The 26,033-nt window shown below is 31.0% G+C and overlaps 1 protein-coding gene across 2 annotated transcripts in view; it reads right to left on the minus strand.

The window, feature by feature from the left end:
* The window catches only part of sano (CABIT domain-containing protein serrano), a 209,459-nt gene that overhangs the window by 71,108 nt on the left and 112,318 nt on the right, over nt 1-26,033 (minus strand). For both annotated transcript variants that reach the window (XM_088228884.1, XM_088228882.1), the window contains exon 4: nt 25,758-25,799. The gene's annotated coding sequence lies outside the window, so the exon portion shown is untranslated. The remainder of the gene's footprint in view (nt 1-25,757; nt 25,800-26,033) is intronic.

Below are 26,033 nucleotides of genomic sequence, written 5' to 3' on the forward strand. Positions count from 1 at the left end.
TCACAGCCTGTTACGATGTTACAGTTTAATTTGCAATAGCACATTCATTATTTTTATTTTTTATTAAAATTTTATTGTTTTATTACAATAAACATAAATGATAAAACAGAGGATTAAAAAAAAAGCAAAATTACATAACAATGAAATACATATTGATAGTAAAAATAGTAAACAAAAAAATCCCACAAAGGCATGGCCTGTTCGTGGGTATATAAGAAAAATGTAAATGAATTTTTGCTCCTATAATAATTAATGGACAAGTATAATATAAGAAGGAAAAAATGAAATATTTTGTAAAAGATAAGGGTATTTTTTTATAGTAATTAAAAAAAGAAATATTAAAAAAAAACACAAAAATATTAAAGGGCAACAAAATAAATCATAGGAAAAAAAAAAGTTCGTATCTTTAGTTTGAATCCAGGATAGTGGATGTTTTTTAAAAGAAGGAAAATTTTGAAAGTTTGTAATCAATAAAATATTATCAGTAAAAAAAGAATTAAAAATTTTTGGGCCTATAAAATATGCACGTCTCTGTGCAAGCCTCGATTTACAATGTGGTATTTCTAACACACGATTCCTTCTTTGACTTGATCTATTTGAATTACTTGTAAATAAATTTTGATTCTTAAATATATATTTTAAACATTGAAAACAATATATTTGTCTTGGGTCTAAAAGTTGAGCTTCTTGGAACAATTAGAAAGAGGGATAAGTGCGATTTTTGTGAAGTATTACTTTTAATATACATTTTTGAACAGTTTCTAATGGTTTAATATGATTGTTGTAAGTTCCCCCCCATCCAATTATTCCATAGGCAAGCGATTACTGTACACGTGCATAATATACCATTTTAATCGTATTTAGCTGGGCGTAAATACTAAGTCTTGTGAACACACTTAATTTATTAACAATTACTTCAAGATGATTAGTCCATTTAAGTTGACCGTCAATGATTACTCCCAGGTATTTTATGCACCTTTCATACTTCATGTTTTCGCAGTTATTACATATGTCAAGATAACAATATTTATTATGAAACATTACATTAAGGGAAGAAGAAGAGGATTTATACATACATACATCATATTAGACGAAATGCCACAAGACATTTCGTTGGCAATTTTTTTAAATCCTTAGTTTAAATGTCTGTCAACCAAATCGTAATTCTCTTTCTTTAAAGAGTTAATACGTTAATGTGTTAGTTTGTAAGTACCTGTCGGTGAACCAAGTAACCACATTTTTTGCTTGTGCATGTATGAACATTCGAATATTCCATAAGAAAACTTAAAGTTACGCACACAAAAGCAAAGGATTATCAAATATACGAATGGAATGTACATTGTACAGTGTGCAGGGTTGCAGCGCGTTTAGGTAACTTTTCAGCCATGGGGCACATAGTGCCATTTCTTCCAAGTCCCATTAATAATCCACCATGAACTTTAGTCCTGGCCCACGAAGCGGTATCACGCTTCCTCCATAACTCAACCATAACGAAACTGCAACAGTAAGCCGACCGGGCACCCTGACGCCATACTGTAATAATCGTTATATGCAAATACATTAAGATCGTATTTTTAGCGCAAAGAATGCAGCCTTAAGAAAAACACACAAACATCAATAAGTATGCAACAGTAAAAGAAATATTAAAAAAAAACTTTGTCTGAACCACTTTTTTTTTCTACCGACCGGTTTCAAAGCTACACAAGCTTCTAAATCAAGATGTTTTTTTTGGGTGATCCCGTGTGCAAAATAGTTTTTTTTTCTAAGGTATAAAAAACTACCATAATCTCCCCCTAATGAACCAAAAACTAATAAATCAGTAAATAAACTCAAAGCAAGTTTAGAGAAATTTTTTGAACCCGAGTAAAAACATCATTCTATTTTGATGCGTATCACTGTATTATTATTTTCTGTTTTTCAAATTATTTAGTACAATTTTTTTTTTCTCATGTACTCGTATATTCGAAATTGTACAACATCAAATGACTAAATAACTATAACAGTGTAAGTCACTCTCCAAGCACAAGAGCTAGTCTCTTTTATGGAAAGCAACTATAACATTAAAAAATATTATTTATATAATACCGACCGGTTTCAAAGCTACACAAGCTTCTAAATCAAGATGTTTTTTTTGGGTGATCCCGTGTGTGTTGGGTTTGTTCCGACGATAAAGTGTACATAGGACAAACAGGGCGCGCAGCAAAGAAAATGATTGACGTACACAAAAGAGCGTGTAAACTTGGGCACCCTGACAAATCTGCAAGAGCGGAACACTTTATAGACGCCGGACATTTTTTCGCCTTCGAACCGAAAATTTTGCATAAACCCAGTAATTACAGTGCTCGAATAATAAAAGAGGCAATTGAAATACACAGACACCCAAATAACATAAACAAAGACGACGAACTTAAATTAAACTCAACATGGTTCCCAGCACTACATACTACAAAAATGAATAGAAATGTGCCTACTGCTGACTGCGACACGGTACAAATTACTAGTACTTTTACGCATACCTTTTCATACACAACACTAAGTTTACTCTGATAATGGCTCCTGCAATGGCAGCCGGAACAAATCCAACACACACGGTATCACCCAAAAAAGAAAAATATTGATAACAGTACCCGTAAAAACCTTCGCACCTGTTCTAACACAAAATTTATAATTATATCTTATTTTATTTTACAAATGATTACTAAATATTACACCGATATATATGGAGCTAATGAGTCAAGTTTTCTTGTCATGTTCTTGTCATCATTTTAAAGATAGTAAGTGTGAAGTGAGATGGATACGATCTTTAAAACTAGACAGGAGACGACTAAAGGAAATATTGTTCTAAATGTTATTAAATATACGTATATAAACACTTACCGACTTTTGTATGTCTACCGGTTTTGAGACGTACCCGTTTCTTTGTCAGGACACCAAGTAAACCAACATGCAAAACCCAATATACACCTTCACCATAGTTGTTGCACAAAAATATAAAACCAACACGACATGCATTTGAATAAGCACATGTACTGATTAGGACAAACATGCACTGATTAAATTATGTTGGTTTAATTGGTGTCCTGATGAAGAGACGGCTACGTCTCGAAACCGGTAGACATAAAAAAGTCGGTAAGTGGTTATATAAAAATATTTAATAATATTAAGTAAAATGTTTTACCACTAAGTGCTTTAAATATGCTTTAAATATTAAGAAATATTGTTCATTTTGTAATGTACATATTTTAAATTTATCTGTCTAGTTTTAAATATCATATCCATCTCACTTCACATTTCTCATCTTTAAAAGTACAGCATGACAATAAGACTTTACCTATTAGCTCCATATGTATAGATGTAATATTTAGTAATCACTGTTAAAATAAAATAGGATAGACCTTTATACCTTGGTAAAGAAGCTTGTTTAGCTTTGAGACCGGTAGGTAAAAAAATAATAATTAGTGGTTAGAAACAAAGTTTATTATTATTATTATTATTCCTTATAGGCAGGCAACCTTTGCTGATGCGCCGATATCTCGTGTACTGCTTTTTGTCCAAGTTCTTCTCCCTTCAAAGAAGCATTCAAACGGTTTTTGAACTGGTTTACCAAAATGGAATGGACAACTAGACTTGGCATTTATTCTAATCTGAAACTACCCTGCTGAAAAGGAAGTTTTTCTTGGGATTGAGATGGAATTAGGGGCTAGAACTTTCAGTTATGACCTCGTAAATTTGAATTGGGATTTAATTGGTACATCTCATGTACGTTGTTTTATATTTATTTTATTATTATAAATATCTACAAAATTAGAGCTTCAAATATAAATGTTAAAATATGCACTACATTTCGTTGAAGCTATTTTTTTTGTATACGTCGGTAATCAGCATTACACAGAAAAGTTAGTATTTTACTTTGACAGCTAGTTTGTGTGTTTTGTATGTAGGGGAGGAAAGTTTTAAGCATATTTTAGTAAAATCAATTGATTTATTGAATAAACACATTTAATCAATTTTGTAATTTTTATAAAAAGCTTTTTTTTTTTTTTAGAAAAGAAATATTTGCGTTCTTTTGATTTACCCAAATATTAAATTTTGAGGGCCATTTTTAACGAGTTGTAAATAACTCACTATTAGAAAATGGAATCAAGTTGGGGTGAGTGGGATTCGAACCACGGACCTTTGGTCCGTGAGTCCGAGACACTAGCCACGGGACCACAACCCGACCGAAGCTAATTTCTAAATTAAAAAAGATATAATAACATGAAAGATATCGAAACTTTTCAAATAATTCCTTAAGTACACATAAATCAAAAGTATTTTCCATATCCACAGGAATTTATTCAGGTCTGAAATTGCATAAACATGTAAACCCAACAAAACCTTCATCATTGTAGTTGCACAAACATCTATAATTAGTGTACGTTGGTTGTTAGCTTGTAATGGCATGTGTCCCATCATTTCTAAAAATACTTGTTATTTTTTTTTCAATGCGTTTATAATTTTATTTTAAATTTCCTTGTCAAGTTTCATGTTTTTTGTGAACAAAATATTTTGTGCAAAAATGCTATTCGTAAAATGACAAAGGTACCAACTATTATTAATAAAATAACAATTCAATAAAATAACTTGTATTTTTAAAACACATTTCAATGATTAATATAACTCTCTCGTAAACAATATTAATCAAATTATAATACAATGATTAGTATTCGAAAATTATGCCTGAGGGGAAATCATCGTGGATATAAATTTAAAATACGCTAATTAAAAATTAATACTAGTAATTGCAAGAAGAAAATATGTTCTAGGAACTTAAATATCCAAAGATTTATTAGGAACTTAAATATAAGTTATTTGCCCTAGGGACCCAAATGAACGTTGAATTATTTAATAATTACCGACAATATTTCAAATATGTCAAAATTTTCTAGGAAAACACTTCTATATTAAATTAATTTTTTAAACTACATTTAGGCTTGTTTTTTCCCCTTTTAATATTATTGTACTCCAAGAAATAAAATAGTTAATTGATATCATTAGCATGTAATTTAATATGGAAAGTTAACTAGCCTATTAGAATTGAGTCGAATTTTGTACATAAATTTAAATCTTATATTTACAAAACTATGTAATTGTACTGTGTGTTTTCTAAAAAAACAACCTTTTAACCGTTTACTTTCAGTTGAAAACATTGCGTACGCATTTTCAACTGCGCGCTTGAATGATTTTAAGCAATGAACCTACAAAAAAACGCGCTATCGTATCGACGAATAATTTCCCGATCAATTCGCCTAGCGTTAAAGCAATAATTGTTTTGCCTCCGAACTGCTTTTCCCGTAATTTTCTATGGGGAAAATCGGTAATTAGACAAAGCCTACTGGCCTAAATTCTCTCCACCTGAAACAACTACATGTATACAGTTAACTAAAAGACTTTCTCTGAAATTTAATGGTGAAAAATGAGGTCGCTACATTGACATTAATGTTTTCAGAATTAAAGGTAATTGTATTGCTGAAGTTGACAATACGAATACAAATATTCGTGGGAATATGTTGAAATTTAAGTGTAAATGTAAAAGTTTTGTTTGACAATAGAAATTGAAATAAAATGCAGTTTTTTCTACTGAGAGGGAGGTATTTATTTTTTTTTAATTCAGATTAGCAACATAAACAAATGAGAAAACGACGTGTTTTCACTGCTTTTTTTTTCCGTGCTGAAGACACTCAACATTATGGTTTTATTATATTTTTATATTTATTAATTTATTTTTGCACCGCAACAGGCCAGGAGGCCCAATTTCAGTGGTAAATTACATCAAAGAACACCCAGGCTTGAGAAAAATCACATTTTAATTTTTGTGTTCTCACCGGGAATCGAAACTGGAACCTTTCGTGCGTGAGTCAAGCGGCTCGACCACTACACCACGGAGGCCACCTTATATGTGAGATAAACATTTAAAAATTGTTTTTAGGCGTTGCCTAGTAGGTGAAATGGTTCAGCTGGACGAATCTCACCCATATGATAAAGGTTTCAGCTCTTTTACTTCACCAAAGTCAACAGATAGAAAAATGGAGGAAATGTGGATGTTTAAACATAGGCAGAATGGTGAATGTAAACGCCTAGACTTCCATATTCTGTTCCCTCCTCAGTTGCAACCAATTTTTAACTATCTTAGAAAGGTTTGCACTAGTTTTAGAGATGATTTAAATATGAAAATCTTACAAAATGATGGAACTAAAAAAATCAAACTGTCAAAGCGTATGAAACTGAAAAAAATGTAAAGAAAATAGTTCAAATGTATAATCAAATATTAATTTGTCTCATATAGTTTGAGGTGTTTGAAACATAAATCAATGAGTTTTTTAAAACTCAAACGGTGCATCTAACCACTATGAACACTTTCTAGAACAAAAGTTTTTTTCGGCAAATTGTGGTCTAAAGCGTGTTTTAACAATCATACATTCAAATATTATCGACATAATTAAGGAGAGCTGCATTGGTCTGGACATGTAGAGTGAATGGATGTCAAAAGAACGGCTAAAATGATACATAATACAATGCGAATATGAATTCAGAAAATGAGAAAGACTAAGAAAGATAGGATATGACTAAATTCAACAAATACTTTATGATGGACATTTTAACAGGTTTGAAAACTTAAAAACGTTATAATTACAAATCTTAATTTTTTGACATTCAACTTTTATATTCTATACCCATGTTGCTCCGAATTTTTCAGGTATTTCTGGTTATGTCAGGACACTAATTATTACATTACCATGCAAAACCTGCGTTAGTGTGAGCTATTAAAGCATGTGTCCTATCGACACGTCGGTTTTATATTTTTGTACAACTACTATGGTGAAGATGTGCGAGTATAGTGATTTTTTGTTAGTGTAATCGTTGTCCTGACGAAGAGATGGGTACGTCTAGAAACCGCTAGGCATTAAGTCAATAATGATTCATTATGTCCAAATGCTTGTAGACAGGCTGGATTTCTGTCACGATGAAATGCCTAGACATCTATATTCCCACCTCAAAAATATTTTCCCTCTCTGTTGCAATAAATTTAGAAGTTGGTAAGTGGTTCAATGTAATTATTTACTAGCATTGAAACGTTTGACCACAAAGATAAAGCTTTATATATTTATAATGCGTGTTTATGTTTTGTTTTTTATTTATTAATTATCTAAGTTACGGTGTTCAACGGTAATTCTGAGTTGTGTCTGTTGTAAGAATGGGTAGGAAGTTAGAGTAAACATTACACAATACTGTAATAACTGGCTAAAGCAGGGCTTGGCAAACTACGGACCGCGGGTTAACTCTGGTCCGCGAGAATTTGTATTTTACATAATAGTTAATGAAAAAAAAACTGAACTATTTTGCAACTGAGAGAAAAAACATTTAAGCGAAGGTTATTTTAATAATAATAATAATATTTGGCTGATTTATATAGAGCCATTTTTGTAAAAAATCACCTCAAGGGCGCTTTACAATTGTATATCTAAACTTACATTCTAACTAAACTTAAGTGATACATTATATTTCCAGATTTAAAATTGAGGGTATGATAGTTTAAAGAAGTGGGATTTTAGTTGGGATCTGAACTGACTGGGACTGTCAATGATTCGTAAGTTTAAAAGCAATTGGTTTCAGGCAGAGGGGCCGGCGGCGGCAAAAGCACGATCTCCAAATCTAGTGTTTGGGGAGCGCCAGATTTCAACAAGTTTTCCTCTTCCTGAATCAAACTATTTTCATTGGAAAACCAAAAGATTTTTATAAATTTATAAGATACAATTATATTATAATCTAACGGACCCGACAGACGTTGTCCTGCCCGAACGTTGGCTTACCTGCTATTAGCTTGGAAAAGTACTTTTCATTGATAAATAGATACCTAGGTACTAGTATGTGATAAAATTCCAAAACTAAAAATTGTTGATATTTAAATATTGAATTTAAGTAGGTACCTAGGTACTTGTTTATGGTTGAATTCCGAAACAGATATATATTTTTTTAAATATGGCATTCTTTTTCAAACGTCAATTTCCGGTCTTCTCACCAACAGAAGGGTGTACTCATGTAGAAAAACGATTTATAAAAATGTGTTGAATTTAATACTATTTTATTATTACCGAAAATCCAGTAAAAAAAAAATAATGGATATAAATTATAAAGAATTTAAAAACAAACATTTTTGATACACAAAAATCAACATCTTTCCATTTAGAATATTTTTATATCTACGAATACGCTCAGCGCAAAGATCTATATTTCTCTGAAAACCGCACGTAAATCGGTTAAGCCGTTTAATTGTTCAGTGACATCACACGTACAGAGAAATTATATATAAATAAAAAAAGAAGAATATACATTTCATAAAGTCCAATTAGAGGCTTCCACATAATAATGTTTTGGTAAAAGTTGTCACATAAAAATTATACATACAATAAATTGACTAATCAAGCACAACTTATAATATTGCTAAAAACGTCAATCTTATACATATTATTAAAAGTTGAATATTGGTTATACAGTTGCACATTATAATATTATATACTACAACTATAGTTGATTATACAGTGTACACTCATTATGTGCCTACCTGCATAATATAGGCTGCGGATTCAAGGCGAAACATCATATCTTTGATATAAAAGTCTACGTATTTACAGGGCTCATGACTTATCATTGGCATTTAAGTGACCACTTTACACACTGTGTTACATTCACCTTTTTGCCTAGGTTCGAACATCCATATACATGCAATTCTTTCATCTGTTGGTTTTGATTATAAGAATTAAAAATTTCAGTGCTACGGAATATTGGATGCTAAAAATGTCTTCTTACTATACATAAAGAAAACATTTGATTGTACAGCGAAGTTTCTCAAAAATGTATGAAAAATTAATAAAAATGAACTACTTTAAACTAGGTACTTTAACTTAGTTCTTCCGAATCAACAAACGATAGTGTTGTTGATTTCTGGTTTTCGGAAAGCCTAATCATCAGTCAGGACCCCTCCACGACGACAACTTGTGACGTCGCGGGCAGAATAATGTCAAAATAACAAATGGTTAAAAAATCGTAGAGATGAGTATGCGATACAAACAAAAAAATTCAAAAAACCACTTCATAAATATGAATGTTCTAATATAGGTGAAATTATGAATGCTATACAGTGAGTAAGTGGCCATTCAAACCAGCTAATGGCAGGTCATGAGCTCAGTAAATGCCTAGACTTCCATATTAATATATTCTAATATTTTGTTCATATATTGAAAATATTGAAATATACCTTCAATATGTTCCTATACTGATCTTATTAAATTAGACGGTTTGGGTAGGTAAGAAGATTTTGCCTTAAGGCTATATACCTGCCCTTAGAAGATTTGGCGAGATCGAGGTATATCAATAAACACAAAAAAGCGGTTGATGAAAGCCTTGGTATTCTCCGTTTTCTATATGGGGCTGAAACGTGGACATTGCGTGCATACGAGAGGAAGAGGATCGATGCATTCGAGATGTGGTGTTGGAGAAGGCGTGTGCCTTTGACAGCCAGAAGGACGAATGCATCGATACTGGAAGAGCTCCATATTACAACTCGTCTATCAGTGGTGTGTTTGAGAAGGATACTGTCTTTCTTTGGACATATTGCTAGACGTGAGCCAGACAATCTAGAAAAGGCAATAATGTCTGGCCGAGTTGAAGGTAGAAGAAGCCGGGGTAGAACTCCATGTACATGGACTGACCAAATAAAGGTGGCTACGGGGCTAAAATTTGATGAGTCAGTACGTCGGACTGAGGACAGACTGGAGTGGAACAGACTAATTAGAAGTGTTCATGGTGATCACGATCCTTAGCACTGAGGGACCGACTTGGAAGAAGACCTGCTCTTATACATATTAAAAATAAATAAAATGTTATTCTGAATATACCCTGAATACTTTTTATATAATAATCCGTAAGGGTTAATTTAAGAAACCTATGTACTGGTTAAAAAAAATAAATATATAAAAACATCCGTCCATAAAATGTTATCAATTAAGACAAGTTATTTTTGTTTTGTATACTGTTTTGTGAAAAGGACCTAAACTTAATTGTTATGGTATTTGTTATAATCAATATAGTGTAAAGTTTACGCAAATTAAGTTTTGTAAAATTTTCATTGAAAATAAAAAAAAAATGCATTTTTCAATAAAAAATGATAAAAGCGCCATTTATGAATAATATCTTTCATGTTTTCATTTGGAATCACCTCAATATAAACTGGCCCTTTATTTGAAAAGTTTGCTGGGCCCTGGACGAAGGCTTTACTTTTATAACACAACGTAAATGAATGTATAAATTACCTATCTCACTACTGTTATAGAATAAAGATCGCAATATAGAATGAGATTTTTTGTGGTAGACATTAGGTTCGTTACATCACACGAAATTATTTCGAAATTGAACTCAGATAAAAAAAAAGATTTCATTATGATCGTGACCGCAGATAATGGCGATCAATTTTACACTTGTTGCGTTTGTATTTAAAATAATGAATAGTTTTTCAATAAACACATACTTTACATCGGTAGGAATTGTTATGAAATTGATTTTTGCTTTCACTAATATTCACTTTAGAAACTATACATAACCTATAAGTGCTAACCCATATGTTTTCAGGTCCATAGCATGAACGACCCTTTTAAATAGAAATACGCGATTTCTGTATTGCGTAGAATGACAATATTGGTCCCAGGGGGCTTCACCAGATGGTTAAGTGCCAAATGCATCAGAGTTCTAGGTATATTCCATCCGGTGGAGTACGTAATTTCTACCACCAGCTAACTAAATATAATATGTACTTAGTAAGTACACAACATGAGTTTATAATGAGGAAGATCAATTATGAATTAAATCATTTTTAAATTCTTGAAATATAAAAATCCGTCAAACGAAATTAAAATATTATTAATAATTAGTCATACTTAAGTCAAAGCTCTATTTTTAATATTTCCCCTACAAAATCTAACCCTATACCCTATACCCCCTCCCCTTTACCACTATAAACACAATTATCCCCTCCTCTATCATTATCGACACCCACAAATCTGTTCACTGTTTCCTTTACATATGTATGTTTCGTTATTATATATATAACCCTGAAGAGGGCAACGCGCAGTTGCCAATACTAGTTGATTGTGTGAATAAAAAGTGGTTCCTAAAACAAAATAATTTTATTTATACCTCTAAAATATAACGATGAACCTCAAAATTAATGCAACAAATATTTTATTCTTTTTATTTTTTATTAATAACAAATAAAAATACAATATTACAACTAAATACAATTTTACATTAATCAAATACATATATTTACATAAACGTTTCCCATTACGTAAAATAAATAAATAATTCTTCTGTTCATAGTGGGGAGTGACGTCTTACAATAGATTATTTTATTTTAATCAATAATATTTTTAGAACAACACAAATAAATTACAAAAAAGATATAAACGATGTTTTCAGTCAGTGTTACATAAAGAAGAATTATAAATGTAATTTTTTACTTCTCTCTTAAATATATTGTATTCCTGACTGTATTTTTTATTATCTTTGTTCATTTCATTAAAGAAAAATATTCCTCTGTTAGTATAATGATGTTGTGCAGTAGTTGTTTTTAATTTAGGAATTAAGATATTACCACCTGTTCTAGGTCGCGTACTTACGTTTTGAGACCTAGAAATATTACTATTTATTTTATATTTATGTATTTGAAGCAAACAATTCTTTTTATATTGCAATTTTATATCTAAAACCTTATTTTTTTTAAATAATTGAACAGTGGGAAAAGTAGACGGTTTTTTTCAAAATAACTTTTATAATTACTGTTTGTATTTAATATAAAAGCATATATAAAAGCACCACCCCATCCGATTATTCCGTACTGTAATATGGATTGGGCGAATGCAAAGTAAATTGATTTTAATTTTTCGATGGTTAATATATTCCTTAATCTAATAAATACAAATGTAAGTTTTCTCATTCTATTTACAATATTATTTATTTGCTCCTTCCATTTTATATTTTTATCAATTATAATGCCTAAATATTTAATGCCATTTTTTTAAATGATATCCTTACTATCATATTATTTTCTTCATTTGGAAAAAACAGACAAAACTTGTGTATACTAAATACTTATATGGATTATTTATCGTAAAACTAAACACTGTATACAAAGCCAGCTATCTCACATTTCATTATTAAAGAATGAGAGTATTGTTTCATCATCAAAACGATGATTCCTGATGAAGTCTTGCGCAATATCAACACGATAATGACAAGGAGAGTCAATACAAAAATGCCAGTCATTGCTTGTCCGGAGATGGGCAGAGTAATCACAATAATACACAGTCATTATACTTGGAAAGATGAAAGTCGCAATGATTAGGACAAATACTTTAGAAACTAAATTATACTACTTAGAGCAAGACGCGTAGGTATTTAATGTATATTTATTTATTAGGAAGATGGTTCACTGTGTTCAGGCGGATTAAAAATACATTTCCGTGTTCGAAATAAATCCAGAATCCTTAACGAGTGCTTTTGACTAGATGGTTGCTCTTTTGTAAAATTCTTAATGAGGAAATCGAGAGGAGATAAACCCGCCCAGTAGCATAGTGGATGATGCGTGTCCAGGGCCCCGATTACAATGGAAACTCAATATTCATCTACAATTTTATCTACAAAGTAAAATTAAATTTTCAGTATGAAAAGCAGAATATGCGTACATTTTTTTTCTTCTAAACATGTTCAATTATTGGTTACCGACGAAGATACTTTAAATGTCTTTTTTATAGACAGTCAAAGATAACTCTGTTAACTTCCCATTGTAATCGGTGCCCTGGAATAATATTTTTAATCTTCTCTAGAGAGTTTATTTGGGGATTTTTATTTTTTGCATGTGACAACACTTTGTTCCATATAATGGTCAAATTAGATTTATTTACTTGTGACAAAATACATCGTTTTTAACTTTACATATTAAATTATATTACATATTTATTTGTACGAAATATTCCCAATCAGCAAAAGTGCTGGTATGAGGGGATATAATAGTTTTAATAAAAAGTCGATAAAACAGTTAGTCAAATAAAACAATTACCATTGATGATTAAACGTCAAATAAATGATGCATACATATATCTGAATTATTTTATTGAAATAAATTATTAAATAATAAAGTAGTCTCTGCCTACCCTTACGGGGAAACGGCGTGATGGTTTGTTGTTGTTGTTATGAAGTAGACTCTTTTAACCTACTCTCCAAAATTAATCTGAATGTCTCCTTGTGACAAGAAATAAGTATTTATTCCATCGCCAGTCTTTAGCACTAACTATGCACAACACTCTTTCCTCTATCGTTCTTGCTCTAACTATAATGCTTTTTTCATCTATTGATATATTTTACATGCCCCTAAATTTATTTAAAAATAAATTAATATTCATTCTTTCTGGCTGTGATACGATCCACTTGCTATTTAATGATGCTCACACTTACACACACCTGAACACTTACTCCCACACAAATATACATAAACACACCTCTACACTTACTCTCATACAAATACACGTAAACACAGCCTTTTGTTGTACCACAATTTAATATGTGTGCTTCTTATTTAGAAACTTCGCTGGTCTGTCTTTAAACCGAATCTTTTTATGTTATTTTATCATTGTGGACTGTTTGTTTCTTTAAAATAAATACATATAGGTAGCTGTTTAAAAAACGGAAAAAAATACGGTTTGGAAAATTCAACCTAATTGTTTTGGACAATGCGCAAGGTCACAATAATGTTCTAAATAATGAGTATCATTTTAAATCTCGTCATTATTTATTTGACGTTCAATCATCAGTTTGGCCATATATGAAGCAAAGTGTAAACGCATACAAAAAAACTCAAATTTAACCACTCTCTGGAGAAGATTCAAAATAGCACCTCTGAGTTCCGTTTCCGGTAAAGTGGACATTAAATATTGATTTTAGAGGTTTTTCGAACTGCAATATTTCATTGTGCCTGGCCTGGGACAAGCGTGCAATGTGTAACAGGTGATCGAACTACGTTGCATTTAGTTTTTCAATGCAGTTCCGTATACACTGCTGGGTGCCGTAAGCGGGAAAATGATGCAGAAGATTTTTTTATAAAATGGTGTTAAAACCAGTAGAATTTTTACATGAATAGTGTAACATATTTAAGTAAAAATAATTTAAAAAAAAGTATACCACAAAGTAAAAAATACAGAAGTTCTAGTGCTTGAAAAATGCAAAAATTTTCGCTATAACATTTCAATTTCGCTGCACGATCCATGATATCCACGACTTCGGTTCGGCGCCTTATTTCTTCATTTCTTATTTTGTCTCTTAGACATACACCGAGCATCTGTCTTTCCATGGATCGTTGCGTGCATTTTAATATCCGGTTACTTTTTTGTGTTATAGACATGGTTTCTAGTACGTATGTTGTCACCGGCAATATCACGATTCATGTACTTAGCATATAGGGATTTTTTTATTTGCAAAAAATATATTTAAGTTTGCCGAAAGCAGCCCAACTTAGCCCTCTTCTTCTTGGTAACTCCTCTACCTGGTTATCTTTACCAAGTTTGACTTTGTGTCCTAGATAAATATATTCATCCACCACTTCGATTTTATTATCGTTAATGAAAATGTCTCGTCCTGTTGAACTCATAATCTTTGTTTTATGAATGTTCATTGTTTTATTAATGTTCATTTTCACTTACACTTCATATACATATGAAATTTCTATACTTATAAGATTAGATTTATTTATTTATTACAAAATACAAGGTTTTTCAAACTTTACATATTACATTACATTAGATATTTTATTTGTACGAAATATTCCCAAAGTGCTGGTATGAGGGGATATTATATATAATAACACAATAGTTTGAATAAAAAGTCGATAAAATAACATCACATATCACTCGCCACACGGGCTGTAAGAACTGTTTTATTTAGGTGTTTTTTAAGTATGTATATTTTTTGTATATTTTTTAGGTCATTAGAAATCATTAGAATTGTAAAAATTTATTGCTGTTTACACAAAACTGTTTCTTTTTCTGTTAGTCCTAGGTTGTTTGCAAGTTAAATTATTTGACGCTCTTGTATTTATTTTATGTATGTTGTCGTTAAAATTAAATTTAATTTTTGTCTTTATTTTATTATTTTTCATCTAAAATATATTTTTTTATAAGTATACTAGAAACACAGATTTATATTCTATATAAATCTGTGGTCCTAGTATAATTATTAAAATTAAATGTTACTTTCTTTATTCATTGTTCTTTGTATTGATTCTTGCATATGTTTAATACATTGCGACCATATTATTAATCCATATACAAAGTGTGGAAGAATAAAAGCATTGTATATCATTAATTTTGTACTTTTATCAAAGACGTTCTTCCCATGATTACAATAATTGGAGTCATTAGATATAAGGGCGAGTATATTGCCTTAAGGCAATTTCTTCCTACCTACTCAAACCGTTTATATGTAAATAAAACACCGAAGGCCACATTTGTAATAAAAATATTTTTTTCAGTTGAAATAAAAAGTCTGAATTCCAAAATACAAAAAACATCAGTAGTCCCAGATATTCTTAAATATTTTAATCATCATCATTCCCTTTCCACGCCTAATGGTGCATAAGACACTGCATTGGTACACCAATCGCAGCGTATTTTAATCATTAAAAAAAAAATATATTTTGCAGAAACAAACAGTCAACAATGATTAAACTACATAAGGATAATGTTTTTTTAAAAAACCAGCGAAGTTTCTAAATAAGAATCATCCATATAAAATTGTGGTACAACAAAAGGGTGTGTTTGTGTATATTTGTATGAGAGTAAGTGCAGAGTTGTGAGGGTGTTCAGGTATGTGTAAGAATGAGCATAATTAAATAGCAAGTGGGAGCGTATCGTAGTCAGAAAGAATGAGTCTTAATTTATTTTTATATAAATTAAGGGGCATGTTAAATATATCAATAAATGAACGACTAGAACGATAGAGGAAAGAGTGTTGTGCATAGTGAGTGCTACAGACTGAGAGATGGAATAAATACTTATTTCTTGTCACGCGAAATGGGACATTAAAATGAATTTTGGAGAGTAGGTCAAAAGAGTCTACTTTATTATTTAATAATTTATATAAATAGCATAATTCAGATAAAGTGCGTCTATTTTCTAGCGTAAAAAATCCATTTTGTTTAGTAGATTATTTTTTGTTACAGGAAGGTAAGATGATCAGTCTTACGCTTCAGGTACCAGTCCAGGGACTGCGAAATATTCTTGTGTTAAAACACCATTTTAAATTAATATTTCATATCAACTATGTCGGGAATCGAAGCCGAAACCGCTTAAAATGGTAGGCAAACGCGCTGACCATTACACCACGAGGCCGACAACTATTATTATTAAAGAAATCATTATTTTACATTAAAATATCATTACATATTAAAATTGTCTCATTTGGTTCAAAAGTTACGATGTTTTAGAAATCGCACAATCACAAAATCTTATTTCCTGACCATATTGTTCAATGTAAGTCCCGTTTTTTATCCTTTAATGTACATAATACTATCTTAATGTTTATGAATATTTTTTTGCGTTTTTATGATTAACCCCAATGTATTAAATTTGGGCCTGTTTTAAATTGTAAATAGCTCACTATTAGAAAATGGGAATCGAGTTGTGGCAGAGCGGGATATGAACCTCGAACCTCCGAAACGTGAGTCCGCGGGGCCACAATATGGTTCCATATTTATTTACAGTATATTCAGAATAGATATTCAACATAAATTATGTTGACAATAGCAGACCTTTCACTAGGTAGCCGTTTGCAAGACAGAAAAGTCTTTAATGCTCCTTTCTCCAATTTGCTTTGTTTTATGTAAGCATGGTTTATCTAATAGTTCATGAAACATAGTGCTTGTAAATGTTACGTTTATTATATTCCAATACATTTATAATATTACTGGCTTTTACCCGCTGCTTCGGCCGCACGGTATTAGGGAAGAATTAGTCACAATGTTTTGAGTTTGTCCAAATGTTCATCATCTCTGTTGTCATATGTTAATGTAAACAGCTCCCCAGGGAGTTGAATCCATTCCTTGTCTACAAAAATTTGGATAAACTCAAAATATTGTTGATATATCCATCCACCTGGTTCATGAAGAAGTCTAGAATAAAAATTGAAAAAATGAGATTTTCAGGCGTTGCCTAGTATGTAGGTGAAATAATTCAATTAGATGAATCTCACCCGCGTAAATAAATGTTTTAGCTCTTTAACTTCATTAACTTAATTGCCACTTAACCAGCCAATGACAGGTAATAAGCCCTGTACATGCCTAGACTTCTACATTACCTTCCCTAAAATGTTCTTCATCTCTGTTGTAATATATTAAAAATTAGTTAGTTAGTTGATTAGTTTCGTCGTTTAGCAATAAGAATTCTCCCGATGGATTGATATATTTTTTCGAGACAGAAAGTAGCTTGTATCGATTGCCGGGTTCCAAATATCGCCATGAAAAAAATTGGAAGATTCGTTAGGCTATGGTGACACCACTTCGTTATTCTGCTCACAAATCCAAAATGCCAGTACAATTTTTTTTACAATTTTATTTGATTATTTGATGGGTAATATGCAACTAGGCTCAACTTCTGATTGCGCGACCTGGGTATTGTTTTTGATAAAAAATTATCCTTTATTAGGCACATAAATAATATTACTAGTAAACCTCGAAAAATGTTAGGGTTTATGTTACGTGTGACTAAGGAATTACATTTATTCTTGAATTATTTAAACTTTCTACTGAATATGCTGTATAATTTTTAGGTTAATTTTTTTCCTATAAATTTTGCACACTTTTAAGGTTCAATTTTTTTTTACAAATCTAGGGTATAAGAAAATTTATGTTTAAAAAATATATATATTAAGCCAAATATGTTTGTATTATAAATTTTTGTAAATGCAGATTTGCCGTTCATGTTAATAAAATAAATAAATAAATAAAAAAACAAAACGAAAAGCAAACCAAACTAACCATAGACAACTACTGAAGTTATTAAACATTTCACTCTGATGCTTCAAAAGCAATGGAAAATTAAAACAACTTTCAGTTAAAGAGGACTGGTCTACTTCTCTATTAAAGTGTACAACCTACTTACATTGTACGGACAATCAGTAAACATTGTCACTATGAAATCGCCATTAAGAAATGGATGGTGGGATGCGCACGCATTGATGAGTGGATCAGGCCAAATAGGAAGAAATATGGTTTTATTTGTGAGTTTTATGTGTTTTGTGTGTATCTGATATAATGATTAAAATATATCAAACGTTAAACGAGGCATGTTTCAAAATTATATAAAATGTCTCTCTCGGCACGGGGGGACAGCCCAGTGAGGGAAGAACATTATCATTAATGTAAAAATTGTAAAACATAAATTTTTAAATAACAAATAAATAACTAGATAAAGCAAGTCAATTTTTTTTAAAAAATTTATATATTTAAATTTCATTGATAAACCCTTACGGATTACACACATTCAACAAAATATTTTCATTTTTAAAATTCACATTCTACTGTTAATAATAATATTTTTAACATCTTTTGTAAAGGTTGTCAGCGTCTTTTGTTTAGTTTTGTCTGGTAGTTTATTGTATAATTTCAGTCCATGGTTTATTAGTCCCGATTGTCCTTTTCTCGTTTTAAAAGATTGTATTTGATATTTTTCTGATATTCTCGTATTGTGTCCATGTTTACTACAGTATTTTCAAGTTTTAATTCAAGCATATAAATGATTTATTTCAAATAGATTAATTTGACATCCGCCTACCTTACCGCCTACTCATTTTCAAATATTGTTAAACATTGTCTTTCATATTTTACTTTTCACCTTTTCGGCAATCCCCATGCAAAAAATTATGTCAGTCGGTTGCTCTGTTGAGATGTGAAGGAAACGCAAACAAACAAACACACTTTCGTGTTTATAATATTAGTATGGATGGATGTAAATCCAATCCAACCCTTATTGTAAATCCAGACTCGGACAAAGATATTCATTTTTCATAGCTCCAAAAGTGTTCAATGCATTTCATATGGACAGTATGGTAGATATTTATTATTTGAATATATTTCGATTAAATTTTTTGTTGGAATTAGAGATAAAAAAATGGATTTAAATAACTTCATTTTTTAATTAAAAGAATATACTCTTACTATAATTTTATCATTTTTAGTGTCAAAAAAATTGTGTTCTCATATTACCACTCATTTTAAAACTTATTGATGTCTATTGTATTCTTCCAGTAGCTTTTTGTGTTAATTAAACAGTTTTTCCTGTGTATTTGTAACGAATGAATACCTATTGTAAATGCAAAAAAGAAATTATAAAAAAAAAACAGAAATAATATTTTAAAATCAAAAATAAATACTTTAAACTAGCCAGCAACAATCTCTTCGTAAAGCATCGATCGATGGCAAGAAATTTTGGTATCCATAACATGTTTTCGTTCATGATTTTCGGGTTTAATAGAGAAGCACAAACAAAACGGCTCGCAGTTTGCGCCACGTCACTTTGACGTCATGCTCGCCGCCGACTGTGCTTTGAACAAACATTACATAAAAGCATGGCGCGGTATCGCTATGCGTGCCGTTTGTCATATAGGGCACAAAACGTCTAGTTTTAAATAAATTCAAAATTTGCGTATTTTAAACCTCTCGTCCATATAGCAAGATTATTAATACGATAACATTCATTTGAAAAAAAAAACTTGAATAGACCCAAGCGTTCGGATAGAAAATACATTTATGATTTTTTTTGCATATTTTACTCAAATATGCAGTATAAATGCCTTCTTCTTATACATTTTCTTTTGACATGAAGTTTATAAACACATTTCATAATTAAGTATTACGATGTCCTCGTTAAGAAGACGGCTATTATTTAGGATGAATTTATATCCCCATGACATTTAATTAAAATAACCTTATATATTTGCAACACAGAATATTATATTTTATCTATACAAATCTCTAACAGCATATTTAATTCAAAAATATAATATTTAAAAGCGAAAGTACTTCTTAGTAAAAATCATCGGAATTAATTTTAGGAACTTAAAAAAATAATAAAAATAATATTTCTTTGTGTTTACCGGCGTTGCTTAGAAGGTCAAATAATTTCTATAAATCCCACCAAAATCAATAAAAGTTTCAGATATTTTACTTCAAATTAAATAAACAAAAGAGACGAAAAATAATCTGTATATGCGAAAGCCATGGCACGAATAAATCAAAGATAAACTAGTCTAAAGTGAGAATAATCAGCGTGCGTGAATGAGAACATGTATAAATATAGAAGAACCGAGGTCTGTATGTAAATATAAGAGTGGTGTGGCGTTTTACCTTCTTTTCTTACACTAAACCATTAAAATGTTTTAAAATTTAGTTGAAAAAATATGTTTTTGAGAAATTTTAATTAAAAAAATTGTAATGATTATAAAAGTTAATATAGGTTATAATTAATATTTAAAGCATTAACTTTGAGGTCAAACATTTTACTAAATGTTATTATTTGATTTGAATTATTTATTGTCAATTCTTGATGGAATTCCATTGTAATGATGTAATAAATTATATTTACACATAAGTTATTAATTAAAATACTTAGTACTCTTCCACTTATTTATTTGACCAATTAGCGCTTTCACCCTCTAATAGACCAGTCTAATGGAGCCAGTCTGATGGAGGACAGTTTCATCGTCTAAAGGACCAGTCTGAAGATGCCCATTAGAGGGCGAAAGCGCTAATTGGTCAAACAAATAAGTGGAAGTGTACCAAGTATTTTTTATAAATAACTTATATGTAAATACAAGTAAATACATCATTAAATGTAATTAAATATTTGGATATAACCACTTACCGACATTTCTATGTCTACCGGTATCAGGACACTAATTAAACCAACATGCAAAACCCACTATGTCAGAACTTCGGGACGGAAACCTGACTTGGGAGGAAGGCAAAGGAGTTGGCAGCCGATAGAGAGGCTTTTTGTAGATACCATATGCTCCAACTAGGGAGCGGACATAAAATGATGATGATGATGATGATGATGATATTTTTATAAAACGACTGTTGTTTTTCCAAAATAAAATAAATATATATATATACACTAGAGGACCTGACAGACGTTGTCCTGCCCAAACGTTGGCTTGCCTGCTATGAGCTGGTTCACCGAACGTATTTTTGATATTCAATTTTCGATAAACTATATATATATATTTGACATTGAGTTCGACATTTTTTTTTTTTTAAAGGAATAACCCGCTAAGCCTCTATCTTGAGGCTTGTCAGCAGGTGGGATATAGGGGATATGAAAGGAGGTAATAAAAATTCACCACAACACCCAGACCAATTAAGAAAAAAACCTTTCTTGGATTTTTTTCTTGAAACTGGCGGGAATCGAATCCGCGACGACAGTTTCACAGTTGGCCGTCTAACTTACTGCGCCACGGCTCCTGTCTCATTTTAATTTTAATCTTTTCGTTTCTTCATTGAATGATTTGCTGTTTCCCAAAGCAAAAAATGCAATATCACCAGCGGTAACAATAATTCTGTACGTATTATGAATTTTGAATTTAAGAAGGTACCTAGGTACTTGTTTATGGTTGAATTCCAAAACATAAAATAATTATTTTTCAAACATGTAATTCTTTTTGCAAATATCAAACTCTGCTCTTCTTATTAACTGGTTGCACTTATGTAGGAATACGATTTTTTTAATGTATTGAATGTCAATTAATATTATTTGAGTATTACCAAAAATCCAGTAAAAGAAATAATTTGGTAGAAATTATAAGGCATTTAAGGAAAAAATCTGATTGAGATCCACAAAAAACGAATGTTTTTCGAAAACATTCAAAAACAAACTTTTTTGTACGCAAAAAAACAACATCCTTCCATTATTTGTAAATGCATTCTCCTCGAATGCAATCCTGGTAGATCGATGAATAAAACATCTATACTCCTAAGTTCGTTTTTACATATAAGATTGGAATATCTACGAACACGCGCAGCGCAAAGATCTAAATTTCTCTGAAAACTGCACGTAAATCGGTTTAGCCGTTTAGGAGGAGTTCAGTGACATCGCACGTACAAAAGAATTATAAATGTTAAAATATATATTCATAAACACGATTAACATATAAGTATATATTATAAATTAGCCACTAATGTAATTGTAGACGAAGAACTAAAACATGTAAAAAATTGTAGTCAACATGGACATAATGCGAGAATATCAGACAAATACCATATACAACTTTCTAAAACAAGACAAGGACAATCAAGACTAATGAACCAGGGACTGAAATTATACAATAAACTACCAGACAAAACTAAACAAAAGACTCAGACAAACTTTTTAAAAGACGTAAAAAATATTATTTTGAACAACAGAGTATGAAATGAAAAATACATATATTATTCTATGTAAAATGAATGTAATAATTCGTAAGGGTTTGTAAATAAATTTTCGAAAAAAAAAAATTAAAAAAGAATTCGAGATTACCTATCCATCTTCATCCCACATTGTGATTTATGGCGCAGTGATAATATAACAATACATAACTGTGTAGTATACTTTGAATTATGTGATTAACCAATAAAGAATGAATAAAAGTAAATGCCTATACTTCCGTATACCCCTTTCAAAGAGGTGTTGAATTTTATTTTATTTTATTTTTATTTTTATTAAAAAAGTTTTTGCAATAACGTTTATTATATTTATCATTCGTGAGAATCAAACCACGCGACCTCGCTATCAGGATATAAACGTGATGTGTCTAAGCCACGAAGAAGATTATTATTTATTACAAAGGGTAGGAACCGGAAATATAATATATATTATATTATTAAGTATTTTTTCATTTGTACGAGCGAACAATGTCGCGAAATGACGAGGTCACTCTAATATACGTAATGATATCTGAGTATTGATAATCGATTATGCTTAGTAAATTTATTAAAGGTCAGAGAAGAGGCTTTGTATAAAGGCCATCACTCGAGTTCGCTTCACAAAAGATGATTCTAAAATTACTTTCAAATTAATGGTATCATATCAAATCCAGTAAATAATGCTTGAATCCGAATGATTGTGTTGTATAATATTACGAATAATCTGATTCGCATTAATTCCGAGTTTTTCTATATATCGTGGGTATACTGGCAAAAAACGTTAACTTCAAAATATGCTGATTTGACTTAATAATGCAGTTTTGTAGAGTTTTTAACGCTCTTCAAACTGGAAAAATACACTAAGTCATATTAAATTTCATATATCTGTAGTTACAAAAATAAATTTATGGTTAAGTCGTCTACCGGGTATTATATTCAGGCTGAAAGCTATAAACAACTTAATATTTACTTGATATAAAATTAAGAAACGGAAAAATTAAAAACACGCTCTTAAATAAGCACCATCTTACTATATTTAAAGAGGATACAAATAGTAAAATTGAAAAAAAAAACTTAAATGCTTGATTTCTCAAAACAGGGGTTTGAGAGTAAAAGCTTTTTGCCAGTATACCCACGATATAATAATCTGATTTGTCTAAATTTGTTGTGAATTAAATTTAAAAAAAACATTTTTGAGAGGGGGATGTGGAAGTCTTAAGCCAGCCAATGACAGATCATAAGCCCTGTAAATGCATAGACATCCATATTCCCTTCTTAAAAAAAAATAATTCTCTGTTGCAACAAATTTAGATCTACTCCCTAGGGAGGAAATCCAGCCTGCCTGAAAACATTTTGACAAACTCAAAACATTGTTAACATTTATCTTCAATTTTATCTACAAAGTAAAATTAAGTTTTCTATATGAAAAGCAGAATAAGCAAACATTTTTTTTCTTCTAAACATGTTCAATTATAGGTTACATACGAAGATACTTTAAATGTTCATGCAAATATATTCATTTTCGTACACACATATCGGTTTATCTTTTTAGACAGTCGAAGATAACTCTGTTATCTTTTCTTTGTAATATAACAGGACCAGTAGTTAAATCACAAATAACTATCGACGTGCTAATAAGCGACGTAATAACAATTCCTCACCATGGTTGTTTATCGTATTCGCGACCACAATGAACATCCGTGAACACCTAATATTAAATGTCAAAATATTTAACAAATTACAACAGGGATTGAGAATACCTCAAATAAGGGAATATGGAAGTCTAGGCATTTACAGGGCTTATGACGTGTCATTGGTTGGTTTAAGTGGCCACTTTACACACTGTGTAACATTCACCATTTTGCCTATGTTTGAAAATCCATATTTTTTCAGTTCTTCCGTTTGTTGATTTAATTGAAGTTAAAGAGCTCGAACCTTTTTTGTTGTGAAGACATTCATCAGACTGAATTATTTTACATACTAGGCAACGCCTGAAAACAACTTTTCAATTTTTAAACTTTTTCTTGGACCAGTTGGTTTTGTCTACGAACATTTGGACAAACTCAAATATTGTAATCAAAATATTTTCGTTTTGCGACGTATAATCCTGCTGCGCAATCACATATTTGAATTTCACCGGTATAAATATGGAAAGATTGATAGTTATATATACATAGGACATGAAATAAAGCTCGGCAAAGATAATCAAGAGGTAGAAATAGAAAGAAGGCGAGGTTTAGCATGGGCCGCCTTTGGTAAGCTCTCATATATCCTGAAATCTCCGAAGTATTCACATTACTTAAAGAAGAAACTTTTTGATGCTTGTGTTCTCCCTGTACTGACATATGGCTGTGAAACTTTTGTGTTCACGAAAAAAATTTTACACAAATTTTATCAGTGACACAGAGAGCCATGGAAAGGAGAATGCTGGGTATTTCGTTGAGAGACAGAAAAACCAATACATGGATTAGAGCGAGAACAAAGATCGCCGATGTGGTCCATAGGGCTGCCAACCAGAAATGGAACTGGGCTGGTCATATAGCCAGAATCACAGACTCTAAATGGACCAAAAAAGTCCTGGAATGGCGACCCAGAACGGATAGAAGAAGTGTCGGCAGGCCTCAGACAAGGTGGTCTGATGACATTAGACGAGTTGCAGGAAGTGGTTGGATGCGGTTGGCTCAGGATAGGGAAATATGGAGACTAAAGGGGGAGGCCTATGTTCAACATTGGACAAGAGACGGCTGATGATGATGATGATGATGAAATATGGAAAATATTCCAAAACTGCTATTTTTATTTATTTGTTTATTATTTATCACGCTATTCATTGCATTTAGCCGGCGGCGGCGGTTGGCAAGCCAAACGTCAAGAAAAGCAGTCGCCATAGTAACTGTAATTTAATTTTCACTTTTTTGTACCAGATACTCCTTATTATTTTGCAAATAGAATAAATTGTATTATTTTTTACAGTAAACGCCGATTTTTCGCCAGTGAACTGTATTTATTTACGAGGAAAACAAACCGATACGAGCGTTGACGAGATAACACACGCGTTGACTTCTGACTGCAAAACTTAAGCATGTTCATTATTGTTCATTGTGATCGCTCAAATGCTTGGCATGTTTTTAAGCACGTCGATAGTTATTTGTGATTGGGCTACAGGTGCGGATAGAGATGAGATGGTAAACGATAAATAAATAAAACACAAAGAATGTGTTACCTTAGTAGTGAGAAATCCTTTTATCTTCTCATCGAGTTTAATCTGAAAAAAAACAAACAAATAAATAACAATCTAGTAATGAATATTAATATTTTATATTATTAGTTTGTATTATTAGGTTGCCAACCCTGGAACGCCTTTTTCAGTTGGCCAACCTGAAAAGAACCTAACATCACTATGTACATAGTTTTATAAAGAGGTCCCCTTTTAATTTAATTATAATAATTAATTCTAAAATAATAAAAACAACTTCACACTGTTTCTTTTAGGTATTAA

Source organism: Micrasema longulum, unplaced genomic scaffold, assembly GCF_059751315.1.
Source record: "Micrasema longulum isolate JH-2025_06_02 unplaced genomic scaffold, ASM5975131v1 h1tg000614l, whole genome shotgun sequence".
Lineage (NCBI taxonomy): Eukaryota > Metazoa > Arthropoda > Insecta > Trichoptera > Brachycentridae > Micrasema > Micrasema longulum.